This window comes from Nylanderia fulva, unplaced genomic scaffold (assembly GCF_048542155.1).
Source record: "Nylanderia fulva isolate GAGA-0341 unplaced genomic scaffold, ASM4854215v1 Scaffold652, whole genome shotgun sequence".
Lineage (NCBI taxonomy): Eukaryota > Metazoa > Arthropoda > Insecta > Hymenoptera > Formicidae > Nylanderia > Nylanderia fulva.
The window spans coordinates 35,468-45,467 of NW_028190756.1; the positions used below are offsets into that span (position 1 = coordinate 35,468).

General features: G+C 30.1%; 1 long non-coding RNA gene and 1 pseudogene across 2 annotated transcripts in view; both read left to right on the forward strand.

Annotated features, from left to right (window-relative positions):
* Positions 1-3,495: 3,495 nt before the first annotated feature.
* On the forward strand, positions 3,496-4,419 carry LOC146720615 (uncharacterized). The gene is made up of 2 exons (XR_014926002.1): positions 3,496-3,631; positions 4,382-4,419. It is a non-coding gene; the product is annotated as an uncharacterized LOC146720615 (long non-coding RNA).
* A 3,134-nt stretch (positions 4,420-7,553) lies between these two features.
* The window catches only part of LOC114941881 (uncharacterized), a 3,046-nt pseudogene continuing 599 nt past the window's right edge, over positions 7,554-10,000 (forward strand). Inside the window, exons 1-7 of the transcript XR_014926003.1 lie at positions 7,554-7,754; positions 8,173-8,337; positions 8,376-8,432; positions 8,538-8,597; positions 8,920-8,972; positions 9,145-9,396; positions 9,874-10,000. The exon at positions 9,874-10,000 is cut by the window's right edge and continues 33 nt beyond it. The product of XR_014926003.1 is annotated as an uncharacterized LOC114941881 (transcript). The remainder of the gene's footprint in view (positions 7,755-8,172; positions 8,338-8,375; positions 8,433-8,537; positions 8,598-8,919; positions 8,973-9,144; positions 9,397-9,873) is intronic.

The following is a 10,000-nucleotide window of genomic DNA, read 5'->3' on the forward strand; positions in this document are numbered from 1 at the left end:
GAAATGAGGGCGAAATATTCCTTGTCGAAAAATTTTTTTTATCGGAATTACCAATTGTATGCTCTTTTGAAGTATTTGCACTGCTTGCACGGTTTATCTTTTTGAATCCATCCGTTATTTCTCGACACAGATCCGGCCAAAGGACCATGTTTTGTTATTTTCCTTTGGGTTTTACGGAGCTATCGCCAGTTCTCTCTTGTGGACTGCTCGTGGAAAGGTAATAGAGGAACTAGTCTCTTATTCTAAGTAAGAATACGTATTTTTTATTCTTGGATAAAAAAGTTTTTTCTGGGTTTTTTACCGGAGGCCGTCGTACCAGACTCGCCCTCCGTCCGCATCGCCCCCTTTTTAAAGACCGGGGAAAACCCTTCCTAATTCGGCGTTTCCCCCCTTGGGACGCAATAAAAACTGTCGTGTACAAATTTACAGAGAGCTCTCAGTAGCGTATATCGAAGGCGCCGGGGATCACGGAAATTTAATTTTTCCCAAACAAAATCACAAATATATCCGGAGAACGCCGTTAATCTATTTAATAGAAAGATTGATCTTATTGCAGTAGCAATCTAAGTAGGAGAAGACCCTCTGTCTAGGAAAACCAGTACCGTGGTAGAGCGAACAACTGACCAAACTTAAAGAAAAGACTTGGCGGCCTCTCGTAAAGATGTAAACGGTACAGGAAACTTAAATATGAAAAGGCGTATAATACAGTTTTGATATATACTGCAGACTAAGAAGGGACTACAAGGAGAGAGATTGGAAAGGCAAAAAAGGACTCGTCGGAATGATTCGTGAACCGGAACACTACGAAAAACCCTTGGGGACTGGTGGCAAATACAAGCGAATGATGGGAAAGATTAAAATAGTAATATCCTAAGTACGATTAAATTAGGTAGCGATTTTACAACGATTGGACTTCATCGGCGAAGAGACTTTGGGAAACATTAATGCGGATGGAGAGGAAAGTACAGAAGCAGAGGATTCACAAAATAAAGAACCAGATATAGCGAATTTTTAAACTACAATAGGAAACAGGAAATAAGAATGGACGAAATAGATGAAGAAATTAAAAGAAAAAAGAAGAAAAAAGTTCCTGGTCCGGATAAAATAACAGCGGAAATATTAAAAATAGTTTGGAAGGCAGCACCAAACGCACTTTACTCACTCTTCAACACAATGCTTTGATAAAACAGCTTTCCAAAGCAATGGAAACAGGCGGATTTAAAACTGCTGCTCAAAAGCCTGAAAAAGGATCCGAGCGATCCTAAATCGTACAGGCCAATCTCACTGTTGTCAGTTGTTGGGAAAGTGTACGAAAGAATCATGGTACAAACGTTTCAAGTAATTTACGAAAGTCTAGAAATGTGCTCCGACAATCAATATGGCTTCATAAAGGGACGATCAACGGAGGACGGCAAAATGCAGAGCGGTCAGCAGCGTGAAATCGGAAGAATCAAAGTACGTAATGGGCATATTTGTCGATATAAGTAGAGCATTCGACAATCTTTCTTGGATTGGGATTTTGGACAGGCTTAGGAGTGTGCACTGCACAAGGAAGTTGTTTGAGGTGTTCATGGATTACTTCTCGAATCGAGAGGTACAATTGGCAAGCCGGGAGAGTGAATTGGGGGTATCCAAGCTCCTGAGTAAGGGGTGTCCTCAGGGTTCCATTTTTGGGCCCACAGCATGGAACATAGTTATGGACCAATTATTAGTGGAACAAAAAACTGAAGCTGAAACGAGATCTGAATACATAGCATATGCGGATGATATTCTAATTCTAGTGCCAGGAAAATCCAGGAAACAATTAGAGGAAGAAGGCGCAGAAGGAAATAAACAGGATAATGAAATGGAGTACGGATAGCGGGTTACAAATATAGGAAAATAAAACAAGGGCTGTGTTATTAAAAGGGAATCTGGATGCTGAAAGGAAGCCCAGAGTCTTCTTAGGGCAAAAAAAGATAAAATTTTGTACAGAAATAAAGTATCTCGGAGTATACATGGATGAAAAGCTATCGTTTTTTGCCGCATATAAGATATACTAAGGAGAAAGTCAGGAAAATATTCGCTAAAATTAAAAGAGTCAATAGAAGTAGATGGGGAATAGGAAGAGGATGTTTAAAACTGTTATATAAATCTCTTTTACTGCCAATTATGCTATATGCTGTGGGGGCGTGGTATCTAAGAGCCACTCACTCTCACGCTAGAAGGCAAGTGGACGCTGCCCAGCGCTTTGTTATATTAGCAACTAATAATATCTGCAGAACAACATCAACTGAAGCACTACAAACTCTGACTGGTACTTTACCTATTGACTTGCAAGCTGTTAAAGACGCTGCATTTTATAATATTAAGAAAAATAAAAATTTTATTTATGATAACATGGAAATAAAAACGACTTTTGAAGAAAGAACAAAGGAGTACATAAAAACATTAAAGTCCCAAGTTGTTAAAAAGTTAGAAGAAACGTGGCAACACAGATGGAAAAATTCGCTCAAGGGCCGTATTACATATACCTATATTCCCAATGTGACATTCGTGGGAAAAAATCCCTGGTTCGTTCCAAATCAGAAGATGTTCTCCATACTATCTAGTCACGGTTCTACAAACGATAGACTATTCAGATTGGGGTGAAGTTCAACACCATCCTGTCCCTATTGCGATGATGAGGAGACAGTATATCATATTATCTTCTCTTGTATAAAATATGAACATTTAAGAAACAAACGAATTAGGGAATTGAGAAATGAATGTCTTTCTGATATGGAAAGACTTATTAAAACGAAAGAAAGTTACAAAGAATTTGTTGTTTTTACCCAGACAGCACACAATGTCCAGTGGACGTCCAGTTTTGGTTTTTATTTGGTACAAACGTCCATGGACTTAATACGAACGTTTTAAGAATATCCATTATTGGATGTTCAAAGTATATTTATATTTGGACGTTTTAAAAATGTTTATTTTATGCATATATGTAAAGAATTCTTATCGATAAAAATAATTTCGTGTAAAATAGTTATAAACCCTTTTTTTCAGCAAACAGAATATAAATATTATATAACATAAGGAAATAATAAACGCAATATAACGGATCGTAGTTATGCGTAGATGAAATAATTTTTTTCATATATACGCAATATAACTCAGCATACATGTTCCAAAGACGTTCAGAGAATATCTAGAATATCCTTTGGATGTTCTCTGAACGTCTTCGATATACTTCGATCATATATAGAGTCTGTTATAAAGGCTGTGTGTTCTGAAATTTAAAGTTAGTGTTGGGTATCAATTGTGTAACTTTTTTTAAAGTAAAAAATTTTCGGCAATCACGCATTGATTTTAAAATAAAATTAATGTGTGATTGGAAGAAATTTTTCACTTTTCACCTTTTCACTTTGGAAAAAGTTACACAATCGATAGTTTATACGTTACGTATATATTTATAAATTTTTAGCAGTATTGACAGTGAATTTTGAAACACAGCCAAAATTTACCTAGTGACAGTGATTATTGTGTGAGCACTCACTTGTTCGATGTTTTCTAAACGTATATTACGTGACTGTGATATTCAACTTTTTTCGTCCTTCCCGCCTTGGCTTCGCTATCTCCGAAGGCTGTGCATACATACTCGAAGGTAATCCTTATTTATTTCATTATTAAATTCATAAATCAACTCTATAAAGTTATAAATAAATTAGCTTACATATTTATTCGTGTACTTTTCATAATATTTTCCTTGTATTTGTTGGTTCTTGTAAATTTGCAGCCTTCCGAAAAATAGTAATAAGGTTAAGGTGACAAAATTCCAAATAAAATAAAAAATATAATTAAACTTAAGGCACATAATTTCATATAATATTCAGAATAGCATTATTAGACTTCTTTAATTGTTTTTAATAATTATTACGTTGATTTTACGAAATTATGCTAATTGTGAATTTAGTCCATTAAACAAAGTTATAACTTCCTCTATGTACCTTGTACCTATAAAATTTATGGCTAATTATAATTTTACTATTTCTTTATTAAGATTTTAATATGATCTTTAATATAAAAAAATGTATGTGTATAGTGGACGTAAAGAAATAATGTTACGCACCGTTAAACATCTAACACATTTTATTTAGTCTTGAAGTCATCGATACTCAAGTCGATACTCAACATTGAATGTAAAGTAAAATATAATTATATATTTATTATATATATAATTATATTTTACCTCACATTCAATGTTGAGTACCAATTTGAGTATCGATGACTTCAAGACTAAATAAAATGTGTTAGATGTTTAATGTTGCATAACATTATTTCTTTACTTCCACTATACACATACATTTTTCTATCACATCTTTTTCTTGCAATTTAATCAAATTTTATATTTCAGAGTATCTGTTATGTATACAGTGGAAGCAGAGGAATAAACAGACTTTACATAACATTAAACATCTAACACATCATTGTGTTCGGGAAAGTCGACATTTCACATTGGCACTCAATATTGAAGATAAGGTAAGATATAATTTCCAATTATCTGTTATGCATATAGTGGAAGTAAAGAAATAATATTACACCACGTTTAACATCTAACACATTTCATTTTGTCTGGAAGTCATCGATACTCAAATTGATACTCAACATTGAATGTAAAGTAAAATATAATTATATGTTTGTTATATATATAATTATATTTTATCTTACATTCAATGCTGAATACCAACTGAGTATCGATGACTTAAAGACTAAATAAAATGTGTTAGATGTTTAATGTTGCGTAACATTATTTCTTTACTTCCACTATACACATACATTGTTTATACTATATCAAGATGACAAATTTTCTAATATTAAAATAATAAAGCTTAATTGTATATTTTATAACTTTTTCTATTGTTGAGCGACTTTAGTGAATTTAGTTTTTCCTACAATTTAATTTTCTACAAACAAAAATACCTCATAAATATTATTTTGATTAAATTTGAGAGAAGTAATTTGTAACAAGTATCTTTTATTTCATTAGTAGACAAAATTTTAAATTTTAAACTTAAAAATGTTTTGGTTGTATTAAATTTAATTAGAAATTACAAAATTAACCGTAAAATAATTTTTTATATAAATTTGGATATTATATTTGGTTTTGTGAATCTTTTATTCAATCAACTTTATTTTTTTCATCTGAAGACTTTCATAATGTCTGAAATTAAGAAGCATTATATGAGAGCAAAGAGAATGCGTTTTCAAGAAGAAGTCTTTTCTAATCCTGAGCTTGATTCTGAGTCCGATCCTGAACCTGATCCTGAGCCTAATCTTCCTAACATAACTACAGAAAGATTCTCTGAACCACTAAATATAAGTATCTTACCAAATATAAATATCTCCCACTAATGACGCACAATTAGAACTTTTAGAAATAACAATTATTTAGAATCAGATTTGTTTTTACATGAGTCTATTATGAATCCGATCAATCAAATGAAAACTTTCCACCTTCCTTCCACTCACCCTCAGATTCAGTCGATCTTGATGTACATAAGTATTTTCCTCATGACAATAGTAAAAAAATAATCCAGAAGAGAACATACAATTAAAATTTATCCAGTGGTCATTGACGCATAATATTTCACATGCAGCATTAAGTGATTATTAAAAATGTTAAAAGTTCGTATACCTGAATTACCCACTGATGCTCGAAGTCTTTTGAAAACTTGTCGTACCGTTGTAAGTAAGTTATTGAACCTGGACAATATTATCATTTGGTGTAGAGAATTTTAAATTTAAAATCTTATAAATTACTCAATGATTTTTTTAAAAATACGAAATTAAGAACGCAATTAAAAAGATGGTCTGGGCCCTTTTTCAAAAAGTTCTGGAGTCAAGTTTATCCCATATTTATTTTCGGCTTGGGCAAATATCCTAGTAATGTAGATATAATTGGCATTTAAACATGGTTATGAAAAAACCCAAAAACGCTAACAGCTATTTAAACATTTTGTTGAGGATGTATCAAATGTTATTAATAATGGGAAATTTTTATCGATACTAAACATTTTTCTGTCAAAATATCTTTTTTGTATGTGATGCAGTGCGAAAGCTTAATTACCCATACATTGGTCATATTTGGGGTTTTTTCATGTACTAAATGTTATGAGGAAGGGTACTTATAGTAAAATCGTGTCTGCTTTCCTAATACAAATCATTACGTTTAAGAACAGATACTTGTATAGATCAAAAGTCCAAAAAGAGCATCAAAAGGGCACTAAAATTAGAACAGATCCTGTCTGGATAAAAATGAAAGCTTTCCCATTAGATTTATGCATTTAATTTGTTTTGGGAGTCGGAAAAAAACAAAGTATAATTTAGGTGTTGGAAAACCTTCCGTAAAATTATCACATCAAAAAATTGCGAATACTTTCTAATTTAATTAATCAAGCTAAAATATCCAATAAAATTTTAAAACCGAAACCTCGATCATTATTTGAAGCAAAAAGATGGAAAGCTACCGATTTTAAGACAATTTTTGTTTTACCTGGCCCCTGTTGTACTTAGAAAAATATTAAATATGATAGTTTAACAAATTTTTTTTGTTTACATGTTGCAAAAATTATATAACAAAAACGTCTTTATAGGCCCATTATTTAGTTGATACGCTCTAATCTTCTTTCATTTTTTGTGAACACATTTAAAATTTTTTATAGGGCCCAAGAAAAATCATCTCATATATTCTAATTTGTTTTGAAATCTTTCTGAAGAGAAAAAATTCAGGGCCCCATTAGAAAATTTTTCCAAGCGCTTTCCATTTGAAAATTATTTAAAAACCCTATTTTAAAATCTATTCGTAAGGTGAAAAAACCCCGGTTAGCTCAAATAATGAAAAGGAAAAGCGAACAAAATTTCCATAAAGTTCAAATAGAAAGAACTAAGAAAAAATCTATTTAATAAAAAAAAAAAACATTGATGGTCCAATTTTTAATCTTAACATTGTAAACAATTTAAAAAATCATTTCAAGATTTGTGTGGATAATCATCCTAATAATTGTTGTACTTTTATCAATGGGACCATAATTTAATTGAAATTTTTGGGCATTGGAATAATGACCTTTAAGTTAATTGGCAAGAAATTTTTGATTGTAGAAAATTTCAAATCAGCCCCGCGAATCAAATAAAATTGGAAATCGTTCTGTTGATATATTGGTGCTCTTGAAATATTTAATGTAGCAGATTTTCATTTAAATGTGTAATACTTAAAATTGGGAGGAAAAACAAGTAGTATTCCATTAATACATTCAAACATCAATTATGTTATAATATATCAATTATTAATGTATTATCAACAATTGCTACTATTGTTTATAGCAGAAAAATTTCTCATTATTTATGTAAAATAGTTTTTAATTGATTTTAAAGATTTTATTTTAAAAATTTTATTTTATAACTATTAACAAATTGTGTTTGTATTTCAAATTGGAAATTAAATGTTTTGCATTTGCCTACACTATTTCTTGATTACGAGTCTGTTTTTCTTAGTGTTGTGTTTTGGTTTTTTAGTGTTCATGTAGAAAATGTGTGAACAAACATGGACTGTAAATACAGTTTGAACAAGATTGTTCTGTGGAAGCGTACCCTCAACTGGATTCAAGGACAGTTTTGCTATTGGCCTACATACTCAAGAGACAAAATAACGAGTGCAATAAGGAAGCATGAATCTTTAAATACATGTTGGCCTAGCTACAAAATAAGAAACTCAGAAATTCTACGTGTTGGTAAGTTTTTAATAATACAAATTTTAAAATAAAATGTTAGATTAAAAAGAAAGATTCATGTAGGATATATTTACACTGCGTCTGATATCGGATGTATGTCGGATATCAGACGCAGTGTGAATCCTGCATTAAATAAAATATCACTGATGTAGTAAAGCGAGCTATATGAGAATCTGTCGCGGAATAATACGCAAAGTGTTATAATAGATATTTACTTTATTATTAGTATATTTCGATTCTTATTCGATCCTTCTCTCATCAATGAACAATTAAATCAAATTCTAAACCGCATTATTTACCACACCAGACTGATATAGCCCGCTTTATTACAACTAAAATAATGTATTTACTAATTTTGATACATTTGATTACATGAAACAAAATGCAAAATAAAACGAAATTATATTAACTTTTTAAGATAACTATTCCAAAGCACGCGCAAAAGCACATATTGCTGAATTTACGAGCGACTTAAATTCTGAAGTAGAAACTAATCTAAAAGAAAAGTATATAAAAAAAATTTTAACTTCTTCTTCATCAGAAGAGAACTTAATACCACAACCACCAAAAACTAAAAACAACAGTTAAAATGGGGAAAAAAAATAAATTCTGTAAGAAAAGAAAGTTCTGAAAAATCAATTAATGTTGATCATAATGAAATATCCAATACCGAAATTGGTAAGTTTGTTATAGCTATATAATAACATTTATAATAAACATAAAATTTTAATATATTTATTTTTTTTATATATATCTTATATTTTTAAAAATACTTTTTACAAGATAATTCAATTCTTGATGAAAATGTAGATTTCCTAATTATGAAAGAGAATTAATTAGTAAGTGTTTTTTATATATAATCTCATAGTCTTTTATTCATTTATAGTCTATATGGACCGGTATTTATAGTTCAATCTTATATTTAAGATCGTCTTAAGTCTGCTTTAAGGTTAACTTAAGATTCTATTCAACCGATCAAATAGCTTTCGTAGCATCTCAAGCTCGGACTTAATTTTAAATATAAAATCGGACAATGAATACCGGCCTTTATATATATATATATATATAGATATATATATATATATAAAGGACAATAAAAAATTAAATTATTTTTATTAATTTTTATTTTACAAGAATTGGTTAATATATATTAAATTTTTTCTAGGTACGCCACGTAATTCCCCCTACAGTCACCTCAGTAAGAGAGAAAATTTGATGGTAATTATATATATATATATATATAATATAAAAATATACATGTATGCACACACATGAATACATATTAGTACATATACGCATATATGCATACATACACATACATACATACACGTGTGTGCGTACATGTGTGTGTAACTAGACATAATATTAAATAATTTGAAATAATTTTCAGAGAAGAACTGTTAAAAACTTAGTGGCTCAAAATTATTTAATACGTAGTGTGGTTCTGGATATACTCTCTGAAGTTAAAGAAATTAAGTTGCAACTAAAAAATAATTCTCAGGAAATAAATACCCGTGGAAAAGAACAAATAATTTCGGTATTTAATAATAAAGATAATGATATAAATTTTCCACTTAAAACCGAAGAAGAACTGCAGATAGTGGAAGCCGTCTTAGAAAATGACGACGAAATTACTAAAGCGGTAAGTTTTACTCAACCATATTACATATTTATTTTAAAAATAATTATTATATATAAAAGTATCATATACTCAGTGCCATTTGATAGAAAATGAAAATATATGAAAAAATGTCTAATACTATTTTTCGATGCGATGAATAGTTTTGCCGCAATTAATTATTGTAATAATCAGTCATTCAGCGCGGAGCTGCAAAAATCGCTTCCTTTTATAGCCCCACGCTGATTTTTTGATTACAATATAATTAATTGCAGCAAAACTATTCATCGTATCGAAAAATAGTATTAAACATTTTTTCTTAGATTTCTCTATCAAATGGTGCTCAGCATATGCGACATTTTTTAAACACTATATATACATATATAATATAAATTATTTATTTATTATAACTTATTTCTAATGATTAAGGCTTTTTATGAAAAATGTTATTCTTTTAAAATTATATTTAATTTACAAACAACATTCATTTTTATTTTTTAGATGACTGAGTTGCAACAATTAGGAGGGAACAATGGATATGAATTTATTAGAAGATGTTTATCTATGATATTAACAAATGAGATTGCGGATAAATATAGTTTTTTTGGACGAAAGAAGAAAAAAGCGT